This window comes from Pseudorca crassidens, chromosome 6 (genome assembly GCF_039906515.1).
Source record: "Pseudorca crassidens isolate mPseCra1 chromosome 6, mPseCra1.hap1, whole genome shotgun sequence".
Taxonomy (NCBI): Eukaryota; Metazoa; Chordata; class Mammalia; order Artiodactyla; family Delphinidae; genus Pseudorca; species Pseudorca crassidens.
Window position 1 is genome coordinate 8512981 of NC_090301.1, and position 24070 is coordinate 8537050.

General features: G+C 42.7%; 1 protein-coding gene across 9 annotated transcripts in view; it reads right to left on the bottom strand.

The window, feature by feature from the left end:
- Window positions 1-24070, bottom strand: part of ARMC9 (armadillo repeat containing 9) — a 142050-nt gene that overhangs the window by 45003 nt on the left and 72977 nt on the right. The window lies entirely within an intron of this gene.

The following is a 24070-nucleotide window of genomic DNA, read 5'->3' on the forward strand; positions in this document are numbered from 1 at the left end:
GTGTGTACTATATAGATACAAAGGAAGGAACGGAAACTATCATTTTTTTGTGTGTCCATTATGTGCCACAGATTAACTCACTGATCTCACAACAATTTGGTAGTAATTATCTTTATCTTCATAGATGAAGAAACAAAGCAAGTAATGTGAAAGAAAATATAAAAGCAGACTGGGGTCTCAACAGAGTGGGCCTTTGAATACCACCATTAGCAACTTAAATTTTATTAGGTGATAGGGGGCATGGGAATGTTTTTAAGACGGAATCAAGTGAAAGTGTAAATGGATTCGGCCACCTTGAAGAGCAATTTGGCAGTATCTAATAAAGATGAGACTTCTGTACCGCAGTTAAGAGGATGAACTAGGGCAGCACGTGTTGGTGTCAATAAATCTCTAACACGTAATGTTGAATGGAAAAAGCTGGTAAATGATTCATAGAGTATTATGCCATTCATGTACATTTAAAAACCATAAAACAATACTGTATATTGTTAATGGAAACATAAAGATGCTATAGAAGCACAGAATGCTCATGGAATTTTATACACCAGCTTCAGGATGGTGGTTAATTCCGGGGAAGGTGGGAGAGGAGAGGGATGAAGGGATAGATCCACTGCTGTCATGTTATTTTCTGGACTTTCTAGAAAGTTTAAAATGTCCCCCAGTTTAAAAATGAAGAGATCATGTCCCTGCATGATTGATCCAAGCCCTGCTTTAGAAAGATGGTCTGGTGGCCACATGCAGGACAGGCTGGGAAGGGAAGAGACGGAGGCTTAAGCCAGGATGTGGAACAGAAAAGGAAATGAAGGAGTAGATGAAAATGACTTTCAGAACGATGAACCACTGTGTCTGGAGGATGATGACAAAGTACAAGGGGGAAGGAACAGCCCCAGGTCACTGCGCTGTTGAAGGAGTAGTGGGACCTGGACAAGCAGGCAGTTTAGGAACCTCAGTTTCTGTTAACGTCCACATTTGAGTTAGAGCCAATTACTGACTATATATCACATGTGTTAGACACTCGATAGTTGGCTCATTTAGAGAAACGGAGTCTTGTACATGGCAGAGTCAGGACCCCAACAAGGGTCCCTGATTCTAAGATGAATGATGTTCGGCTAAGCCCAGATGCCTCTTCAGCCTAGAAACTCACGAGGTCCACAGGCTCCCTGGTCCCAGCGCCTCAAGGCTCGGTTCAAGGACAGGGATGCCACGCCCTGTCAATGACTTCCTGAATTCACTTGGCAGCTGTAGCTCTCCTTGTGAGGCGGTCAGTGGGCATTCTGAGTGAGCCCTTGAGGCAAGACGAGTGATAACGTCACTTTTCACTTAATACCTTCCAGCAGCTTCCCTCCTCTCTCAGAACAAGAGCTAATGTCTTTCTCAAGGCTCCAGGTGATCTGACCTTAGCTACCTTCTGTGACCCCGTATCCTATTCCCTCCCCATTTCTTGGGGCTCCCCAAATAGGCTTCTACCTCAGGGCCTTGACATTTGCTATTCCCAGTGTCCACCACGGGGCTTCTCCCTCAAGCCCTTCCTACTTTTATTGTTCTGTAAGGCACCTACCACCGTTTGACATATCACATTTCTATTTTCTTATTTGTTTAAGGTCTGCTTTTCTCCCGACAGAGTATCTGTTTCGCTTACTGCCACGCCCTGGTAGCTTCTGGTAATGGAATATGAGGTCAGGCAATTCCCCTTTACACAGATCAAGCACAAAATGTGACAAATGTATTAAAAACAATCATTTCAGGACACTGGAAAATGACCAGTTGCAGGCCACAACTGCTCGCTGGGGAAGTGCTACTGCACTTGGGGCAAGAATGGTGCAATGGCTGGGGGAGTTCCTGTCTATTTCAGGCAGTGAAAACCCACAGCTTTATCAGCTGAAGGTGTGGCCTTGGTAGAGGGCAAGTAGCAGAGCAGCTAGTTGAAGGGGGATACCCGGAAGCAAGGGAGCCATAGAAGGACTGGGGTAATAAAATCTCCAAGTATCCCCGACCGACTGCTAAACTACAGACACACACAGAAAACCCCAGGGAGCTCAGAGAAATTTAAAAGCTTGGGGAAACTTGCAAATTTTCTGTGCTTTTAAATGCATTCCTCAACCTACACATAATTCAAGTGGCAGAAGATGGTCACTTGAGGTGTGTCAACATAACCTTCGCCCAAATCTCTGACTGACCGTAAAAATATGCAGGGGAAGTAATAAGCAGAGACACCACTGGGGGAGAGAGTTCACAGTTAGAGACCAGGCAAGTTAACAGCTTACTAAACAATACTCAGGAGAACAAAACGTAATCCAGAATCATTGCAACATATTATCTGCAACGCCTAGTTTTCAAACAAAGGCATTACTAGACGTGGCCCAAGAAACAGAAAAATGTGAGCTGCGCTCAGGAAATATCAAGAAGCCGAGAACTCGCTTTGAGTGGGCCCAGATGTTGGATTTAGTAGACACACACTTCAAAACAGCTATTATGAAAATGTTTAAAGAACTGAAGGAAAACGTGCTCAAGAGTTAAAGAAAAATATACTAAAAATGAGTGAAAAACAGGAAATCTTGACAGGGAAATGGACACTATAAAAAGGAACCAGATGGGAATTCTAGAGCTGAAAAGGATTAATAACTGAAATGAAAAATTCAGTGGATGGGCTCAATAGCAGATATATATGAACTGGCAGAAGTATCAGTCAATTGGAAGATGGATCAACACAAAGTATCTGGCTTAAAGAACAGAGAGAAAAAACACTGAAGAAAATGAAGAAAGCCTCAGAGATCTGTCAGAGAAGATCAAGTGTTCTAACGTATGTGTAATTGGATTTCTAGGAGGAGAGGAGAGAAGAAAGGGGCAGAATATATACTTGAATAAATAATGGCTGAACACTTCCCAAATTTGGTGGAAAACTGTAACTTATAGACCCAAGAAGCTCAGTGAATCCTAAAAAGGATGCATACAAAGAAAACTACACTCAAACACATCATAATCAAATTGCCGAGAACCGAAATTGAACATAAAAATCTTAAGTAGCAGCAAGGGCAAAACAACTCACCACATCCAGGGAAAGGATGATAAAAGATAAAATTAATAGCAGGCTTCTCATCAGAAACAATGGAAGCCAGGAGACAGTGACATATTCAAAGTGAGAGAGAAAAACCTGTTGATCAAGAGGTCTATCCCCAGTGTAACTGTCCTTCAAAAATGAAGGTGAAATAAGGACAATTCCAGGGACTCTCCCGGTGGTCCAGTGGTTAAGACTCCGCACTCCCAATTCAGGGGGCCCGGGTTCCATCCCTGGTCAGGGGACTAGATCCTGCATGCCGCAACTAAGAGTCTGCACGCTGAAATGAAGATCCTGCGTGCTGCAACTAAGACCTGGTGCAGCTAAATAAATTCATAAATAAATAAATATTTAAAGACAATTCCAGATTTAAAAAACGGAGAGAATTTGTTGTTAACAGACCTGAATTACTAGAAATGCTAAAGGCAGTGCTTCAAACGAGAGGGAAATGGTGTCCGATGGTAACCTCACAGGAAGGCATGAAGGGCACTGAAAATGATTAATACGTGGGTGGATACATAGATATACACTTTCCCCGGATTTCTTTAAAAGATTTATGACGATTTAAAGCAAAGATTTACAATACTGGGTTGATAATAAATATAGAAAATCTGCTTTTTTTTGCCCACATCATGGCATGTGGGACCTTAGTTCCCCAACCAGGAATCGAACCCATGTCCCCTGCATTGGAAGTGTGGAGTCTTAATCACTGGACCTCCAGGGAAGTTCCAGAAGATCTTTGCAATATTGGTTTAGGCCAATGGTTTTCAAGTGGAGGTGCTTTTGCTTCCTAGAGGACATTTAGCAATGTCAGCAAACATTTTCGGTTGTCACAGCTTTGGAGTGGGGTGAATAATCCTGGCACCCATGAGTAGAGGTCGGAAATGCTGTTAAACATCCCACAACACATGGAACAGTCCCCACAACAAAGAATGATCTGGCCCCAAATGTCAACAGCGCCCAAGGCTGATAAACGGTGGGTTGGGCAAAGAGCTCTTAGGCACAACAACAGAAGCACAAACCATGAAAGAAAAAACAAAAAATTTTTGTACTTCAAAAGACACCATTAAGAAAATGAAAAGACAAGCCACACACCAGGAGAATATATTTGCAAGTCACATATCAGAGAAAGGACTTGTATCCAGAATACATAAAGAACTCTCACAACTCAATAATAAAAAGACAAACAACCCAATTTTTAAAATGGGAAAACTATCTGAATAGATATTTCACCAAAGAAGACAAGCAAATGGCTAGGGTTGAACTGTGTATCCCCAAAAGATATGTTGAAATCCTACCCCCAATGCCTCAGAATGTGACCTTAATTGGAAATAGGGTTGTTGCAGATGTAATTAGTTAAGATGAGGTCATACCGGAGTAGGGTGGGCCCTTAGTCCAATGTGACTGGTGTCCTTACAAGAAGATGATGCGAAGACACACAGGTGAGAAGTGCACCTGCAAGCCAAGGAACGCAAAGGACCTCCAGCAACACCAGGAGCTAAGAAGAAGGCGTGGAACAGATTCTCCCCCAGAACCTGGAGAGAGTGTGGCTCTGCTGACACCGAGCTTCCAGAACTGTGACACAATACATTTCTGTTGTTTTAAGCCAGCCAGTTTGTAGTACTTTGTTACAGCAGCCCTAGGAAACGAATGCATCTAGCAAGCACATAAAAAGATGCTCAACATCATTAGTAATTAGGGGAATACAAATTAAAAACACAGCGTAATATCACTTCACACCCACTAGGATGGCTATAATTAAAACAACACACAAATAACAAACATTGGTGAGGATGTGGAGAAACTGGAGCCCTTATACCTTGGCTGATGGGAATGTAAAAATGGGTACAGCTGCTTTAGAAAACATTTCGTCCATTCCTTTAAAAGTTAAACATAAATTTGTCATACAACCCAGGAATTCCACTCCTGGGTAACTACCCAAGAGAAATGAAAACATATGACCACACAAAGACTTATACACAAATGTTCACAGCAGCCTTATCTATAATAGCCAGAAAAATGAGAACAATGCAAATGTCTATCAGCCAGCGAATGGATAAACAAGTGGTCTATCCATACGACGGAATACTATTCAGAAACAAAAAGAAATGAACTATTGCTATATCCTATATGGTTAAACCTCAAAAATATCATACTAAATGAAACCCATCATACGCAAAAGACTACATACTATGTGAAATGTCCAGAAAAGGCAAATCTACAGAAACAGAAAGCAGATTACTAGTTGCTTGGGGCTTGTGGGGGAGGGGGACAGTGGACAGGGATTGACTACAAAAGGGCCTAAGGGATCTTTTTGGGGTGATGGAAATGTTCTAAAATTGAATTGTGGGGACAGTAGTGCAACTCTGTAAATTTGCTAAAAATCATTAAATTGTACGCTTAAAACAGATGAAGTTCATTGTATGTAAATTACACGTCGATAAAACTGTTTAAAAATATGAATGCCCTAGGGCTTCCCTGGTGGCGCAGTGGTTGAGAGTCTGCCTGCCAATGCAGGGGACACGGGTTCGTGCCCCGGTCCAGGAGGATCCCACATGCCGCGGAGCGGCTGGGCCCGTGAGCCATGGCCGCTGAGCCTGCGCGTCCGGAGCCTGTGCTCCACAGCAGGAGAGGCCACAGCAGTGAGAGGCCCACGTACCACAAAAAAAAAAAAAAAAAGAATGCCCTAAATAAACACTCCAATCAAAGGCAGAGATTGTCAGACTGGATAAAAAAGCAGAACCTAGCTATATCCTGCCTACAAGAGAAGCACTTTAAATTCCAAGACACAGATAGGTTGAAAGTAAAGGAATGGAAAAAGATATACCATGTGAATAGTAAGCACAGGAGAGCTGGAATGGCTGTATTAATATCAGACAGACAGAAGACTTCCCTGGTGGTCCAGTGGGAAAGACTACGTGCTCCCAGTGCAGGGGGCCCGGGTTCGATCTCTGGTTGGGGAACTAGATCCTGCATGCATGCCGCAACTAAGAAGTCCACATCCCGCAACTAAAACCCGGCGCGGCCAAAATAAAATAAATAAATAAATATTTCAAAAACCAGGGCTTCCCTGGTGGCGCAGTGGTTGAGAGTCCGCCTGCCGATGCAGGGGACACGGGTTTGTGCCTCGGTCCGGGAAGATCCCACATGTCGCGGAGCGGCTGGGCCTGTGAGCCATGGCTGCTGAGCCTGCGCATCCGGAGCCTGTGCTCCGCAACGGGAGAGGCCACAACAGTGAGAGGCCTGTGTACCGCAAAAAAAAAAAAAACAACAACAACAGACAGACAAAACATACTGGGCACGTTACTAGAGACAAAGAGCACGTTTCATAATGATTAAAGGGGTCAACACTGGGATGATATATTACAACAATTACAAATATATATGATTCAAACAAAAGAACTCCAAAATAGATGAAGCAAAACTGACAGAACTGAAATGAAAAATAGGCAAGTCTACAATTAAAATCGGAGATTTCTATATTCCTCTCTCAGTAACTGGTAGAACAACAAGTAGACAGAAAAATCAGTAAGGACATAGACTTGTCCCTGGCATAAAACAGGTGCTTGATAAATACCTGTTAACCAGATGAATTCTCACTAAGTCAGTTTTTTTTTTTTTTTTGCGGTACACAGGCCCCTCACTGTTGTGGCCTCTCCCGTTGCGGAGCACAGGCTCCGGACGCGCAGGCTCAGCGGCCATGGCTCACGGGCCCAGCCGCTCCGCGGCATGTGGGATCTTCCCGGACCGGGGCACAAACCGGCGTCCCCTGCATCGGCAGGTGGACTCTCAACCACTGTGCCACCAGGGAAGCCCCTTAAAATGTTTTTTTTTTTTTTTAATTATTTATTTATTTTTGGCTGCATTGGGTCTTCGTTGCTGCGCGCGGCCTTTCTCTAGTTGCCGCGAGCGGGGGGGCTACTCTTCGTTGCGGTGCGTGGGCTTCTTACTGCGGTGGCTTCTCTTGTTGTGGAGCACGGGCTCTAGACCCGCGGGCTTCAGTAGTTGTGGCTCGCGGGCTCTAGAGCGCAGGCTCAGTAGCTGTGGCGCACGGGCTTAGTTGCTCCGCGGCATGTGGGATCTTCCCGGACCAGGGCTCGAACATTGCAGGGCTCGTGTCTCCTGCATTGGCAGGCAGATTCTTAACCATTGCGCCACCAGGGAAGTCCTAAAATGGTTTATTCTGAGATGAATCTCACTATGGTGGACTGTTGCACAGACAGCAACTCCTCCCATGCCAGCAAGCACACTCCTTCACAAGAGGCCTAGTGGCTTTGGCCTTTGCCTTCTGAGAGCCTGGCAACGACCATGTTGTGAAGAGGCCCAGCAAATTCACTGGAGGGGGAGGGCAGGCCCTGCCCAGTCAACCCACAGAATCGGGAGGAAAAGACTGTTGCTTTTTTTAAGCCACTAAGATTTGGGGTGGTTTTATCAGTTAGCAAAGGCTAACTGGTACTGTCACAAATAAAACATTGAGCAAACGAGCCAAACTCAGAGAGTGCATCATGCTGTAGGATTCCATTCACATAAATGTCAACAACAGAGAACTCAAGGTGGGGCTTCTGAGATGCAGACGCTAATGATTCGGATGGTGGTTACACAGGTGTGTGCATTTGGATCAGGTGACTCTGCCTGCATCCACTTTTCTGGGGGAATTCTCTGCAGAGAGAAACCATCAGAGCTCCTGTGAGCATCTACCCAACCAGTATACCTACCCAACAACCAGTGTGTGCCACGTGCCGTGCTAGGTGCTGGGGGTGCTCTGGAGAACGAAGCTGACGCTGTCCCCACCCTAGTGGCACTTACAGTTCACTAGTGGAGAATAAAAGGCAGTGCAAATAAATAGCATCTAAAAAAAGATGAATCCATCGTGAAGGGTAATATCAAGATAAATGCCCAAGAGGAGCACACAATTTGCAGCAACATGCGTTGCATGACTATGAGTTGCATTCCCTGTGGTGTTTCTCCCGCATACCACATAGCAACATGAACTTTCACTTTGCTTCTGGTCTTCTCTCTTTCAAGTGAGCTTGCTCTGCTTTTCCCTTTAAAGATCTGACTTACATCTGTCTACTCTTAGCAGCAGATCTTGGTTTAAGTTGAATACACCACGCCTCACAACAGCTTAATGAGTATCTGTCCATTTCGTTGTTCTTGTCATTCTGCAAAATTGAATACGGTGCATTGCTCATTTTGCTCACTACTAACAGAAAATTGCTTCTATTTCTATATTTTATATAACAGACATATTCAATATTTTATATAACACACGTGGCACACAGAATTTAGACACAAACTGGCTCAATTTGAGTCAAACAGACCCTGAGCCCTTACAGCCAAATGACAGTGATACAAGCAAGGGCCTTAGTTACTACCTGGAGCGCCGATGTCTTGAATTTTTAAGTTGGAAGGGATGGCAGGTCATGCACTATTTTTTCTCCACTCACATTCCCAGGCCTAAGACACTAAGTGTTTCATATCTGAATGCCAAGTGATAGTGATTTGATTAGGTAAGTAGAAACAAGTTTATTTAATAAAAATTTTAAAATAATGCAGAATGCACTTAAGTATAAGGATTTATCAAATAGGTCAAAATTAGAAATATACATGTCTCACTACATAAAAAGTACTATTATTCCAAAAATCTATGATAACAGGAAAAAGCAATGCACTGCTGTGGTATTTGTAAAAAATTAGATAAGAGAAAAAAAAGTTTATTGTAGAGTACTGGTTGACCTTTTCTGCATCTGTTTCCATGGAAACAGATGTTGGACAAATAGGGTTTGTAAATGCCTCAGAATCTGGAGGTGTCTCCGAGCCCTCACCTTGTTTTGAGCCATCTGCTGTCTATTTCCATAGAAACCAGAGTGGAAACGAGGGCAGTAGCCATGAGTCAGCCTGTTGGGTGGTTTGTCCCCGCCAAGGTATGAGAGCATAGGAGCTGTGTTATAGAAATAAGCGAGTTTAGAACCAGAAAAAAGCAAAAATCGTAATTGGGAAACACTGGGTTTCTTCATTGACTTGATTAAATAATGGAAAGGCCCTGCAAGTAACACAGACATAAACAGATGTTTCTTTGGTAATTAGGTAACAGGGAATTAAACTCATATCCGCATGGTGCCAAGGAAGCAGACCACAGAAGGTGACCCATCAGAGGTGATTTGCAGAGAGCAGCTGGTTTTTTGGACGTGTACTCTGAAGCAGTTTCAGGTGGATCACCCATCTCACAGGTTGTGTATAAAGGTGGCCAAAGAGAAAGGCGGTCATGGCCCAAGCACTCAACACCTCTCTGTCTATGGAACGCAAGGTTGCTCGAAGGAAGCCCAGTCGGGCAGGAAACTGACTGGATCTAGGCCCCACCCACTTTCTGTTCTAGCCAGATAATGGTATGTGACTCCCACATAAAATCAAGTTCCCCCTAATACACGATAGGCTTCCCCCACCCCCAAGCCTGTGTTGCCCATTTTTGTTAAAGGCATCACCACCCTCCCTGCTATCTGGGGTCAAGGTTCCCGGCCTTCAGTTCCTAATGACATGCCCTGTTAGTGACCAGCTCCTGCCACTTCCACCTCCAGGAGCACCCCCTGCAGAATATCTCCCAGCTGGCGGCCAAGTTCAGCATCATCCCCACTGAAGCATGCAGCAGAGGGAGGGCGGGCACAGAGACTCTCACACCAGCCTGGGTTTAAATCTCAGTTCCCCCAATTACTGCCCATGTAACCTTGAGCAAGTTTCTGAACCTCTCTAAACTCTGGCTTTCTCATCCAAGAAACAGGGCTAATAACAGTACCCATCTGACAGAGGGGGTGCAAGGAATAAATAGAAGAAAGGTCGTTAAGCTCTTGGCCTGCACACAGTAAGCATTCAGAAGATGCTGGCTCCTCAGTAATTCTAAGCTTTCTTGATCTCTTGTTAATTTGAACACTGACACCAGATCAACCATCCTATAGCACAGCTCTGTTCACATCCCTCCCAGGCTCACACATAAATATTCAGGGCTTCACAGATATTCCATTTTCTGTAGCCTGGCTCCAAACCGCCTTTCCAGCTTTGTCTCCCTCCCTTCCCCTTCGCATACTCCAAGCTGAGGCCAAAGTGAACCATCCTTGACTGGTGTCCAGCCTATGCTCTCGACTCATGCCATTCCTCAGCCTGGATGCCCACCTTCTCTGAAGCTGATTTGAATCTAACAGCTGTAACACCTCTTTTACTCGCTTTCTTCCTCTAGTTTTCGTTTTTTTTTTTAAACGTAATTAATTAATTTATTTAATTTTTGGCTGCATTGGGTCTTCGTTGCTACACATGGGCTTTCTCTAGTTGCGGCGAGCAGGGTCTACTCTTTGTTGCGGTGCACGGGCTTCTCACTGCAGTGGCTTCTCTTGTTGTGGAGCACGGGCTCTAGGTGTGCAGGCTTCAGTAGTTGTGGCACACGGGCTCAGTAGTTGTGGCTCGCGGGCTCTAGAGCACAAGCTCAGTAGTTGTGGCGCACAGGCTTAGTTGCTCCACGGCATGTGGGACCTTCCAGGACCAGGGCTCGAACCCATGTCTCCTGCATTGGCAGGCGGATTCTTAACCACTGCACCACCAGGGAAGTCCCTCTTCCTCTAGTTTTTAAATAAATAAAAGTTCCATTTGAAAGACTTTGGTCTTTGGAGTGAATACTTAAGGGATCAATGTGACTCTTATGACCAGATTACCAGATATGATGACGGCGGTAATTGTCCCAGCCCCGGAACCCAGGCAGCAGCAACAGTGGGATAAAGCAGGGAAGGTTTGAGACCATGCAGGGTCCCTAGAGCTCCTGCTTACTTCAAGAGTCAGTGTCAGGGAGAGGAGGGAGATAAGGCTAGAAAGTCCGGTGGGGCCAGGCTGTGGAAGCCTCGTGTATTAACCATGCCTTTTATTTTCTCTTTTCTGATGGTTTGACATCTGGGGTCTTGCTGACCATGGAAGGACTGCCTCTCCTAGAAGTAGCCAGTTCCTGGAGATATTAAACAACTCACTTGAGAGCACACCTTTCAAATGCAAACCAACCAATCCAGAGCCCACGCCCCAATCACCTCCTGTATTGGGTCCTCATACTCTGGGCCATTATCCACCCGTCCTAATCACCTGTCTGGCCAGGTACCAGACAACTCAGGACAGCCCCTAGACCACAAAGCCCCGTGAAATTATTCAAACCAGCGAATCTTACCTTGCCCCGACCATTCTTTCCTCAGAAACCACAACAAAGGCTCTTGGCCACATTTCCTTTCTCTCCCTCAGCCTCCTGACCTCGGTGCCTCCTCTCCCCTGACATGTACCCCGCTGAGTGTGATGTGCCCCAACCTCTTGCGAACTGGGTGCAACTATTTTTTCTGATCTGTTAGCCTAACTGAAGCTCACATCTTCTATTAATACACTATATTTTAAAACACCTGAGGCCATATCCTTATCTAAGGCTCCTCTATGGCACCCATGCTTCCACCAGAGCCAGAGTACAATGGGACACCAGGTGCAGAAACACCAGTACGTAATATGTTCTCCACAGCCAGGTGTGGTGGGCCTGAAGTTGACGACAGTGGTGATACTGAGGATCATAACCATGACCATCATCACCATGGGAACCGACATTCACCAGGGGCTTACGGTGTCCCAGGAACTGTGCCAAGTGCTTTTTTTTTTTTTTGGCGGTACGCGGGCCTCTCACTGTTGTGGCCTCTCCTGTTGCGGAGCACAGGCTCCGGTCGCGCAGGCTCAGCGGCCATGGCTCACGGGCCCAGCCGCTCCGCGGCATGTGGGATCCTCCCGGACCGGGGCACGAACCTGTGTCCCCTGCATCAGCAGGCGGACCCTCAACCACTGCGCCACCAGGGAAGCTCTGCCAAGTGCTTTTGATGTGATTCCTTAGTGACGTCAGAACATACTGGGATTTTATAAAAGCCACTGATTCAGCTCTACTGCCTGAGCCCGGCCTTTCTTTGGATACTGATGTTTCTACCCAGGGCCTTGTATTTGGTAAAATGCATCTAAAGAGAGTATCACTTGAAAAATTAGTGACATAAAAATTTTTTTTTAAGGAATAAGACCTAGTTTTCTGCTTTCTACTTCGATGCTTTAGGAAATACGACTAAAAAAGAAAATGAAAAGAAAAAGCCTAGCCTTCCCACGTCATATCAACCACACGAGATGGTCTCTGGGTCTGAGTTTACAACAGCAGCCTGGGGGGCGGTTAACCTCGGACCCCTCCCTCGCCCCACTTCCTGTACCAGACTGACCGGCTTCACTTCCTCAGGAGAATATGTGCGTACACCATGGGCCAGGTGGGATTGGGGTGGGGGTGGGGGGCAAAAGAAATGGTAAGACAAACTAAAAAAAAAAAAAAAACAAAACTAATTCCAGCCCCCAGGACAAGATAAAAATCCTCCTGATCTGGACTTCCCTGGTGGCGCAGTGGTTGAGAGTCTGCCTGCCGATACAAGGGACACGGGTTCGTGCCCCAGTCCGGGAAGATCTCACATGCCGCAGAGCGGCTGGGCCCATGAGCCATGGCCGCTGAGCCTGCGCGTTTGGAGTCTGTGCTCCGCAGCGGGAGAGGCCACAACAGTGAGAGGCCCGCGTACCGAAAAAAAAAAAAAATCCTCCTGATCTATTTTATGAAGCCAGAGTAAATTTTAATAACCAAACTCATAAAGATGTACAAAACTAAACTGTAAGCCAGTGGTTCTCAAAGTGTGTTCTGGGGAAGCTTCAGAGGCCTCAAGATCCTTTCAGGAGGTTTATAAAGTCTATACTATGTTCATAATATAATATTATTATATATCACATAAAATATATATTTATTATCATTTATAAAATGTAAAACAATACACAATTATTTTAATAGTAATAATATTTGTCTTTTTCACTCTCATTCTCCTATGATACAGTGAAGTTTTCTGGAGGCTACATGACACATGATGATATCACTCTGATAGTTAATAAATGTATGTTTTATTTATTCTTGTGTTTTCTAGAAATTTCTAAGGTTTGGGGTATAGATATGTACATTTTCATAACTAAGTTTGTTCTCAGTACTTCTACTGTGCTTTTACTAGCAATCTTTGGTTACATCTACTATAACTTATATAACTTCATTATCAACCAATAATCTTTATTTTGAAATCATGAGGTTTTCCTTGCTCCTACGCAGTAACAGACTAGCAGTACACTTATTGTTTTATGTTGCAACAGTTATTTTTATAATGAAAAATTATAGAAAAGCTTTTCTAATTTAAAAATTTCTCTCTAAAACTGTTAAAATTTAAGAATCATTTATTTTAAGATAAAAGAAAATTTGTTTATAAAGTCTTTTTCTTATACTTTTAAGGATGGATCATTGGCTTAAAAAAGAATGATCATTTGTTATAAAGCAGAAACTAACACACCACTGTAAATCAATTATGCTCCAATAAAGATGTTAAAAAAAACAAAACACACACACACACACACACACACACACACACAGAATGATCAGAGGACTCAATTTCTCAACCCACAGCTGCACCATTTATATGAAAAAATGCTGAAAAAAATGAAACCGACTTATCAGAAAGGTCTCTGACTCATGGAAGGGAGGAATCTGTTCCAGAAAAGCTGGGCAAAACCGCAAATAAAAACCAAAATTATGATGGAAGTTATCTTTCCCTCAGTTTTATAGATGTCAATAATTTACCTTATGTAAACATTTGTTTGTTTGTTTTTGCGGTACGCAGGCCTCTCACTGTTGTGGCCTCTCCCGCTGCGGAGCACATAAAGCCAGTTAAGGTATAATTTTGAGACCAATCATTCAGAGTCCAAAGAAAAAGAAATTAAATATTTTAAACATAGATGTGACTGAGTTCTTTAAAAGTCAAAAACTGAAAATTTGTTTGTTATATCTTTTCAGACTAGAAGTTAAAAAGCCACTGAAGCTGCGTTATGGGCATACAGGAACTGTGTATTCTTTTTCTTTTTCGGTAAATCTAAAATTATCCCCACCCCCAAGCCCAATTATTTAAAAAACAAAGACACTGAAGACCTTAAAGTGTACGTTATTATATTGCATTGGTCCAAGAAAAATACACAACAGCCTTGTAGAGCCAATACTACTGAATGCCGGCTGGATGGAAAGTTAGCAAAAGAAATCACAGCATGCTACTTCTCAATGAAACAGTAGCTTGTTGAATTAAAGATTAAGCTGCAAACATGAACGCTGAGTTAGTATCTCACCTGCAGAGCTATGCCTGGACCTGCTGTTTGGCTTGTATTCATCCAGTATCAATAGTAACGAGTCATTAAAGACCTTTTATGTAAATACTTGGCGGCAAAACACAAGTGACACTAACTGAAATACCTCATTGAATACCTTTATTGACTTTCATGGTTTAACCTGATATCTGAACTTATGGTGCAAAAGCAAAGGAGGGTAAAACTACTAGTTCCATAGCATCAATCAGCGCATTGCTAACAAGCTCTAGTAGTCGCTGTATTCTCCATTACCACCACAGGTAGCTAGCTGGCTAGCTAGACAGAATTATAGATGAATAATAGAAAAATGATAGGTAGATAGATAGATGAAAGATGATAGAAAGATGACAGAGTTTCATTTAAGAAGTCCTCAGTGAAGCAGCAGGAATTAATTTTATTAAATCTTGATTCTCGTGGTCTGTCTTTTTAGCATTCTGTGTAAAGAGGATGTGCATGATAGTCATCTTGAAGAAAGCATTTGTGCGGTTATTTGATTTGCAAGCTGAATTAGGCACTTTTTTTCGAGGAGCATCTCTTTTACTCAAAAGAATGACATAAGAACTATGTTATGCAGACTTGGGTATCTGGCAGACATTTTCTCAAAAATTGATGAGGTGAGCCTGTCACTTCAAGGAAAACAACTGATAGTATTTGTTATCAATAATAAAATTTGGACTCTCAAGAGAAAACAAGAATTTTAAAAAACTTGTACCTACTGCTGTGAGCTTGATAGCTTCACAACACCTAAAGACTTTTCTGATGAGATCAGTGGTGATATTAACGAACGCAATTTGGAAGGGTGTTTTGTAATAAAATACGGCAACAACTGGAAGAACTGCAAAAGTGCAGAACCATTATTTCCCCAACTATCAATGCATGAAAATACAAAATCACATGTGGGTGAAAGAGCAATTGAAAGTGCAAAACAGGCAGGATGCCAGCAGGAATTGTGAAGTAAGCACTTTTGAAAATCCATTCTCCGTAAAAGCAAGAACACTGGCAAAAATTGTCAAAATCAATTTCTTCAGGACTTTGAAAATTAACCAAAGTCTGCAACAATCTGAGGAGCGTTTATTCAAGAAGAAAACTGGCTCTCAGTAAGAACAGCAAATGTTGTGGCATTTAAACTTGCCCTGTTCCTCTCCCTCTCTCCCCAGGTCCCTGAAAACCACCAGCTCTGCAATCCAAGTGAAAACCAGCATCCAAGCAGTCACTGGAGGAGCAGACAGGTTTGAAGCACCCCAAAGGCCTCATTCTCAGAAAACTGTCATGTTTTGACCTGTCTGGCAATTTCCTGGAAAACCCCCTCATAGATAGAATTTGTCTTTATTTAACCCACTAGTTCACTTGGGGTCAACTCATAGGCTTTGTTGAAAACACACTCTTAAATAAGAGTGTGAGTGTGAGATGAATGAAAATGAAGACACAACCTTCCAAAACTTATGAGGTGTAGTAAAAGCAGTACTCAGAGGGAAATTTATAGCTGTATATATTTAATGTATTTAATGCCTACATTAAAAAAGAAGAAAGATCTCAAATCAAGAAGCTAACTTTATACCTTAAGAAACCAGAAAAAGAAGAGCAGGAGGAAGGATATAATGAAATTAGAGATAAATGAAATAGAAAAAACAATAGAGAAAAATCAACAAAAACAAAAGTTGGTTCTTGTAGAGATCAACAAAACTGACAAAACTTTAGCTAGACTGACTGTATTAGTCAGCTTGGGCCGCTATCATAAAATACCACAGACTGAGTGGCTTAACCAAGAGAAATTTATTTCTCATAGTTCTGGAGGCTGAGAAGTCCGAGATCAAGGTGCAGGCTGATTCACTTCCTGATGAGGGCTCTCCTCTTGGCTTGCAGACAGCCGCTTTCTCTGTGTCCTCACACGGTGGTGAGAGAGACAGAGTGTTCTGTAGTGTCCCTTCTTCTAAGTATACTAATTCTATCAGATCAGGGTCCCACACTTATGATTTCATTTAACCTTAATTACCTCCTTGTAGGCCCTATCTCCAAATACAGCCACACCGAGGGTTAGGGCTTCAACATATGAATTTGAGGGAACACAGTTCAGTCCATAGCACTGACTAAGAAAAAGAGATAAGACTCAGATTAGTAAAATCAGGAATGAAAGGTGGAATACTACTGCCCTTACAGAAATGAAACCATAAGAAAATACTGTGAATAACTGTACACCAACAAATCAATGTCTTAGATGAAATGGACAAATTCCTAGAAGGACACAAATTACAAAAACTGGCTCAAGAAGAAATAAAAAATATGAATAGACAGACATATAATAAGTAAAAAGATCAAATTAGTAAAAACAAAAACAAAACTTCCCACAAAGAAAAGCCCAGGTGCAGAAGGCAGCACTGGTAAAGTTCTACCAAATGTTTAAAGAAGAATTAACAACACTTCACAAACTCTTCCAAAGATGGAAGAGGTGGGAACACTTCCCAACGCATATTATGAGGCCAGTATTACCCTGATATCAAAACTAGACAAGGATATCACAAGAGAAGTCAAACGACAGACTGCTATCTATTATGAATATAGATACATAAATCCTCAAAGAGATACTAGCAAACCAAATCCAGCAACATATGAAAGGGATTACAAATCATGGAGAAGCAGGATTTATCTCAGAAGTTCAAGGGTGGTTTACCATATGAACACCAGTCAGTGTAATACACCATATTAATAGAATGAAAGACACCCGCCCCCCACCACACACACACACATGATCATCTTAATTGATGTAGAAAAGGCATTTGACAAAATTCAACACTTAACAAAGCTGGAAAAGAAGGGAACTTTCTCAAACTGATAATGAGCATCTATGAAGAACCCACAGCTAACATCATACTGGACAGTGAAAGACAAACATTCCCCCTAAGATCAGGAAAGGACAAAGGGTCCACTCTCACCAATTCTATTCAACACTGTACTGGAACTTCTAGCCAGGGCAATTAAACAAGAAAAGGATATAAAAGACATCTAGATTGGAAAGGAAGAAGTGAAAATATCTCTATTCGCAGATGACATGGTGGTGTATACAGAAAATCCGAAGGAATCCATCACAAAACAAAACAAAGAAACAAAAACTTTTAGAGCTAATAAATGAGTTCAGTAAGGTCATAGGATACAACAAGATCAAAATACTAAAGTCAATTGTATTTCTATACACTAGCATTGAGCAATCAGAAAATAAGATAAACAAAATGAAAAACAGATGAATAGATTTTAATTAACAGAATAAAAAAGGTTTATTGATATAGTTTCTGATTCCACATTGCAACTAACCTTTAATAAACTATCACTTGTCCAGTTTTGAAGTAGTATCAAAGAAAAATATTTCTATCCCAAAAAGCTATTAAAATACTCCAACAATTTCAACTACATAAATGTATGAGGCTAGATTTTCTTTATATCCTTCAATCAAAACAACATATTGCAACAGGTAGAACGCACAGGCGGATTTGAGAACCCAACTCTTTTCTAATCCAGATATTAAAGAGATTCCTAAAAATAAAATACAATGCTACTCTTCTTAATAGTTTTTTTTGTTTTGGAAAATAATTCTTTAACAAAATATTTTATTTACATTGACATGTAATGGGTTTATTATTGTCATTTTATTTTATTTTTATTTTTCTGGCTGCACCTCGAGGCTTGTGGGATCTTAGTTCCCTGACCACGGATTGAACCCGGGCTCTGGCACTGAAAGTGCCAAGTCCTAACCACTGGACCACCAGGGAATCCCCTATTATTGTCATTTTAAAATTAATAAGTACATTTTATCAGTTTTATATTCTAATTTAGCAAACATTGACAGGCAAAATACACATAAACAAAAGCTCTTTGCAATATTCAATAATTTTAAGAGTATAAAAGTGTTCCACAACCAAAAATTTGAGGACAGTTACTTCAAACCTACATAAACATTATATATTTCTTTTACATGTATAAAATATTTAATAATCAAATTTTAAATGAAAAAATGAAATCTTAGAAGAAAATCTAGGTGAGACTACATGTAAAATTTAGGGTTAAGGGAAACCTTAATCAGGATAGAAAACCCAAAGGGTATAAAAGAAAAGCAAAGATATTTGTCTTTAAAATTTTTTTTAAAGATTTATGACAAAAGAAGTTATAAAAATATGTCAGTAAATAAAAGATACATCTTTAAAATAGCTGCAATTAAGGTGAAAAAGGATCAATATCTATAATATATAGAGAATTCACATGAACCGACACGGAAAGACAAACACAATTTTAAAAATAGAGAAAGGATAGGAATGTGAAATTACAGCACAGCAAATCCAAATATCCAATCAAATAAACATAAAGACACTCAAACTCACTACTCAATGGAGATGCAAAATTAAAATGACAATGAGATCCACTTTACCACCATTAGATTGGCAAAAATAAAAAGAGTAATGACACCTATCGCTGGTGGAGATGGAGGGAAAGGCTCCTCTCCTGCTCTGCTAGTGAAATCTGAACTGTTACAGCCTTTCTAAAAAGCAATCTAGAAAAATGCATTACCATTAAAACACACATACACTTCAACGCAGCAACAGAAGCCCACGTAAATAAAAGCACCACTAAATAAGGATATATTTGCAAAGATGTTTACTGCAGCACTGTCTGAAGTAGCAAAGATCGGGAAAACCGCACATGCACAGCATTAAAAGGAATCCCAGCTGCCTTGCTGGTTGACTCAGAGAGATTTCCAGAAGATATTAAGAGGGGAAAAAGGCAACACTGAGGGTGTGTGTGTTTGCATCTGTGTGTTATCTCATTTTGTAAAACAAATACTGACAAAAACATCCAGGACTATGGTACATACGTTTGTGTACTTTCTTTGTGTACCTTGTAAGAAAAGTATGAAAGCACATACACATACTAGGTTGTTAATACGGGTTTTGTGGGGGCAGCACTGTGGGTCGGGGAGAAGCAAAGGACAAAGCTCATGCTGCCTCCTCTAGAAGATGCCTTTCCTGCCTTCCTGACCACATCCTTCTCTTCAGCAATCCATTCCACTCACCTTTCACCCTCGGTGAGGCGAAGTGCTGTCAAAGCAGCCACTTTCCAGTCTTCTCTGAGGACTCAGAATTTCTGCAGCACTTCTTGTTTCTATCACATTCACGGACCTCTGAGCGCGTATTTATTTTCTATTATTTGCTAACTTTATATATGTCTCGCAAGAGACAAAATCATGTAGTGGTTAACAGTGTGGACAAGTCAGACCACCTGGGTTTGATTCCTGGCTCTGTCACTTAATTATCAGCTGTGTGAACTTGGCAAGTGACGTATTTTCTCTGTTTCCCTGTCTGTGAAATGGAACGATAACGGCACCTATCACCAGGTTCTTGTGAGGAATAAATGGGTAAATAGTAAGTGTAAGGTGCCTAGAACAGTGCCTGGCACGTGGTGATGCTACACAAGCTATTATCAGGGTCTTTATTACCTCACCTATCTAGATTTTAAACTCTTAGAGTCATATTAAACCATAGATACTCTTAAATTTCTTTTGGATCCCTTCCCCATTACTTCCTAGAATAATGTTATTTTAAGGTCCTCAAATATTCGTTGAATAAGCAAGTGAATGGCTCTTAGATTTCAGAAGTCTATAGAGAAAGGAACTGCTGAGCACATGACTGTCACTTTCATGGCAACCAGTAAGTAAATGTCCATGGCTGATCTAACCCAGCCTTTAAACCTATTTTGTTAAGAGGGGAGAATATTTGTCTTAAAATCAATCTTCTGGAATAGCACAGAAAGGCCTTTCATCTCCACTTACAAAGCCACTTATGAGCTAGACACAAGGAACTCGCCTCAAACTGTAAGAAAATGTGAGCCGTTTGTGGTGAGAATACTGGAATCAGGACTCCTTGTGATTCACCATCGACCCTTTGGGAACATATTATCTACGTTTAATATAAAAATAAACTGTATTAGATAATAACACATTTCTTCAAAGCACTAGGTGAGATGCGTTGGAACCCTTAAATTGTTGTTGTCATTTGTCCATTCTCTCCTAGGTACTGTCCAAGCTTATCTAGTGATAGTTTTTTTTCCTCTGGAGCTTTAAATGGTCCAAGAAGAGTATAAGAAGCAATTTAGAAAATAATGAAAACACCTGTCCTTCTGATGCCATCCTCTCTCTCTCCTCCTGCTTTGAATGTTCAACCTTTCCCTCTCAACTGGATCCTTCCCAAACAGCATTTTAACATGCTTAGGTATCTCCCAAATGAAAACAAAACAAAAATGCCCCGTTTAGCCACCATCCAACTCTCTCCCCTGCTCATAGCCAAATCTGTGGGAAGAGCTGTATGTACTTGTTAGCTCCATTCTCTTACTTCCCACCTGCTCCTCAACTGCTCAGTTTGGCTTTTGCCTCATTAGTCTTCAAAAATGCTCAGCAGCCAACCTCCGTCCACTAAATCCAGCGTGCCCTTCCTACTTCTCGCCTCACGTGGTGAGTCTGCAGCCCTGGGCCCTGCTGATCCGGGCCTTTCTTCACCTCTCAGCCACACTTCCTTATCCCCCAGACCTCACCCAGGGAATTTCCAGTGTCAACTAAGAGGGTGTAACTTTCCACACCTTTCCGCTATGTATATATGAGCAGGTATATAATTCATCAGGATGTGTGTTTATAAGTTTGTTTTTTGAAATTGACTCATACTGCTCATGTTACTTTGCAATTTCCTTTTTCCATTTGACGTTATATCCTAGACAGTCTACAAGTCAGAAAAAAACTAACTCTAGTTAACTTTTTATGTTGGTATGTGTATGTATATATATTCAGGCATAACTAAATAAGTGTTAATACATTAGGACAAGTCGTTACATTTTTAGAAATTAGAGGGAAAAATCAGATTTTGCATCTGGGGATCCTTGAGAGTCTCCAGCGGAGCAGGACCAGTGGCCGAAGTTGCAAGGGCACAGGTTTCAGCTCAGTGTAAGGCAAGGCAGCCATAATTTACCCCGGCCTCCGGCCCCTCCTAGAGGCATTTTACCTTTAGAGGCACTAAGCAGCTAACTGCAAACAGTGGCTTCGTTATCTGCGTTTTGGGTTTAAATAATTTTGCTGTCTCCTTCGAAGTTGTCACCTTGGGATGTGACAGCCACATTCCAACAACAGTGTGACTTGCACGACTGATTTTTGGAGAGTTTCCTGTAGTTTAAGCATCTTTCACTTTCTCCCCACACCCATACCTCCCCCACCCCTGCCCCCAGTTTAAAAAGTAACACCTGGCCTTGGGGAAAGCTGAGTAAAGCAGAGACCTGCTGGCTCCTTCCCAGGTCGTCCTGGCTAGTCCTCCACAGTACGCGTCGGGACCATGACAGAGGGAGAGCCCAGAACCTGCCGACCTGAGCTCATCACAGAGAGTCAAGTTTTGGCCCCAAATGACAGGTCCTTTCCTTATAATTTTCCAGCTAAACCCTTTCAAGAATCTTCTGAAAATTCTAGTTATCACAACAAATATTTTCAAACACTAGCTTCTTAAAATAAAAATATGCATAGAGTAGCAAAAAGTCCAGAAAATTAAAAGATGTCTATATTCCTTCTTTACCATAGACTATATAACTGTAGTTACAGTCGACTATAACTTCCACAGGGAAATTTCCAAAAGTTGAATTCCCATCATTAACAGCTGAACCAAATGAATTTTCCCTTGCAGTACAAAAACAAAGGGGTTAATAGCAATAAAATAAAACCACCCCACAGTGATAACAGATAGAGGGGAAAAACAGATCTTGAGGGGAGCTTTTTTTGGACAAAAAGTTATTGGAATTAAATAATTAAGATATTAACTCGGGGCTTCCCTGGTGGCACAGTGGTTAGGAGTCTGCCTGTCGGTGCAGGGGACACGGGTTTGTGCCCCAGTTCGGGGGGGATCCCGCATGCCGCGGAGCGGCTGGGCCTGTGGGCCATGGCCACTGGGCCTGTGCATCCGGAGCCTGTGCTCCGCGGCGGGAGAATCCACAGCAGCGAGAGGTCCGTGTACAGCAAAAAAAAAAAAAAAAAAAAGATATTAACTCAAAGTATAATATAAAAGAGTGCTGAAGGGCGAGACACACAGGTGGTGTCTCTTCACGGTCCTGAGAAGGCCAGTGAGTCAGGGAGCTGGGTTCTCTCCAGGGTCGGCAAACAATGGCCTGTGGTCGTTAGGCCAGTAAACTAAGAAGGATTTTCACATTTTTAAATGTTTGAAAAAAATTTTTAATGACACATAAAAATCATATGAAATTCAAACTTCAGGACACATTAAAAAAAAAAGGTTTATGGGAACACAGCCACGTTCAACCATTCATGTATTGTCCACGGCTACCTTGTGTTACAATGGGTGGATCTGGGTGGATGAAACTGACAGTGTGGCCTGCAAAGCCTAAAATATTTACTAGCTTCCTCTTTAGAGAAGAAGTCTGCTGACCCCTGTTGTAAACCAGATTTTACTGCCGTCAGCTGTGTGTGACCTTAGGCTGGCCTCCTCCCTTCTCTGGATCCACCTTTGTAAAGGAAGGGGCCTGGAAAAGGTGCTGGCTAGTTCTGGAAGTCCAGAACTGCAGGGAGCAGGGGTGCCCGCTGCTGCCGCCTACAGCCCATTAGGAAAATGGCAGGCAGGAGGCTGGCTGCAGAGGGACCATAGCTCACAGATCTGTCCTCATTGGTGGAGCCGTCCTTGTTGGTGGAGGGCTCTTAAATGAACTGTCTCCCCTAACTGATGCCATCAATGAACAAAAACCTGGCTTCTACACACCTTTTACATGGACAGACCACAACTCCAAAGAACAACTCATCTTCCAGCGTTCACTTCGGGAATAAATGCTCCCCACAAAATAGAGGGAATGCAAATCACTTATTACCACAGAGAACAAGAGAGGACAGCCATGTATGGGTTTTTTAGGTCTGAAGGAAAAATAATGAAATAGCTTGTCATGTGAAAATCCACCTACAGCCCATGAGTCACCATTCTCTACACCACCTCACAGGACTCACTCAGACGCCCTTGTTCTGAACCTTCACGCTCTAAAAAACCAGGTAAGCCGATTTTTCACAGCTGAGGTAACCCACACCACAGGAATGCAAATGACAGGGTAAAGTGGTAGGTTCTGCCAGCTCTGAACCAAGCCCCGGACTCCCACCCTGGAGATTCTCCCGGGGAGCCTCCAGGCCCAACGCTCACACCCACGAGGAAGACAGGGGAGGTTCACGCCCCCTTCAGGGCAAAAGACTCAGCGCAAGACCGGTCATCTTTCAGCCTCCCATCAACCCAAGTGCCACAGAGTGTGGCCTCTCCATGCTGGCTGCAACGAGCCCACCAAGGTGCGGCCACAGTCTCCAGACACGCCACCCGCAAGTCCTCCCACCCTGCAGCCGCGTGTGGGTGGAGTCTAACTGCCACCCCCACCCCCACCCCCACCCCCGACTGGTCTGGTCTTGGCACATGCCCCGAGCAGAACGCAGCGTAAGTGATGTTCTGAGGCTGCTGAGCCCACACAAGGACTGGAAGCTTTCCCTTCTTTCCCCTTGGAGACCGGCCCCCAACCAATAAGGCAGTCCCGGGATGGACCACTAAGTGATTACAGGCCACGTGGAGAGGGGCTGTGGCAGCCACGATGCCAGCTCAGACGTGGAGAAGAGCCACTGACACCCCAAGAGAGACCAGCAGAAAACCACCCAGCTGAGCTCTAGCTGACCCACACAATTGTGAGAAGTAACGTAGCAGGGACTGAAAGCTCCGTTTCTGG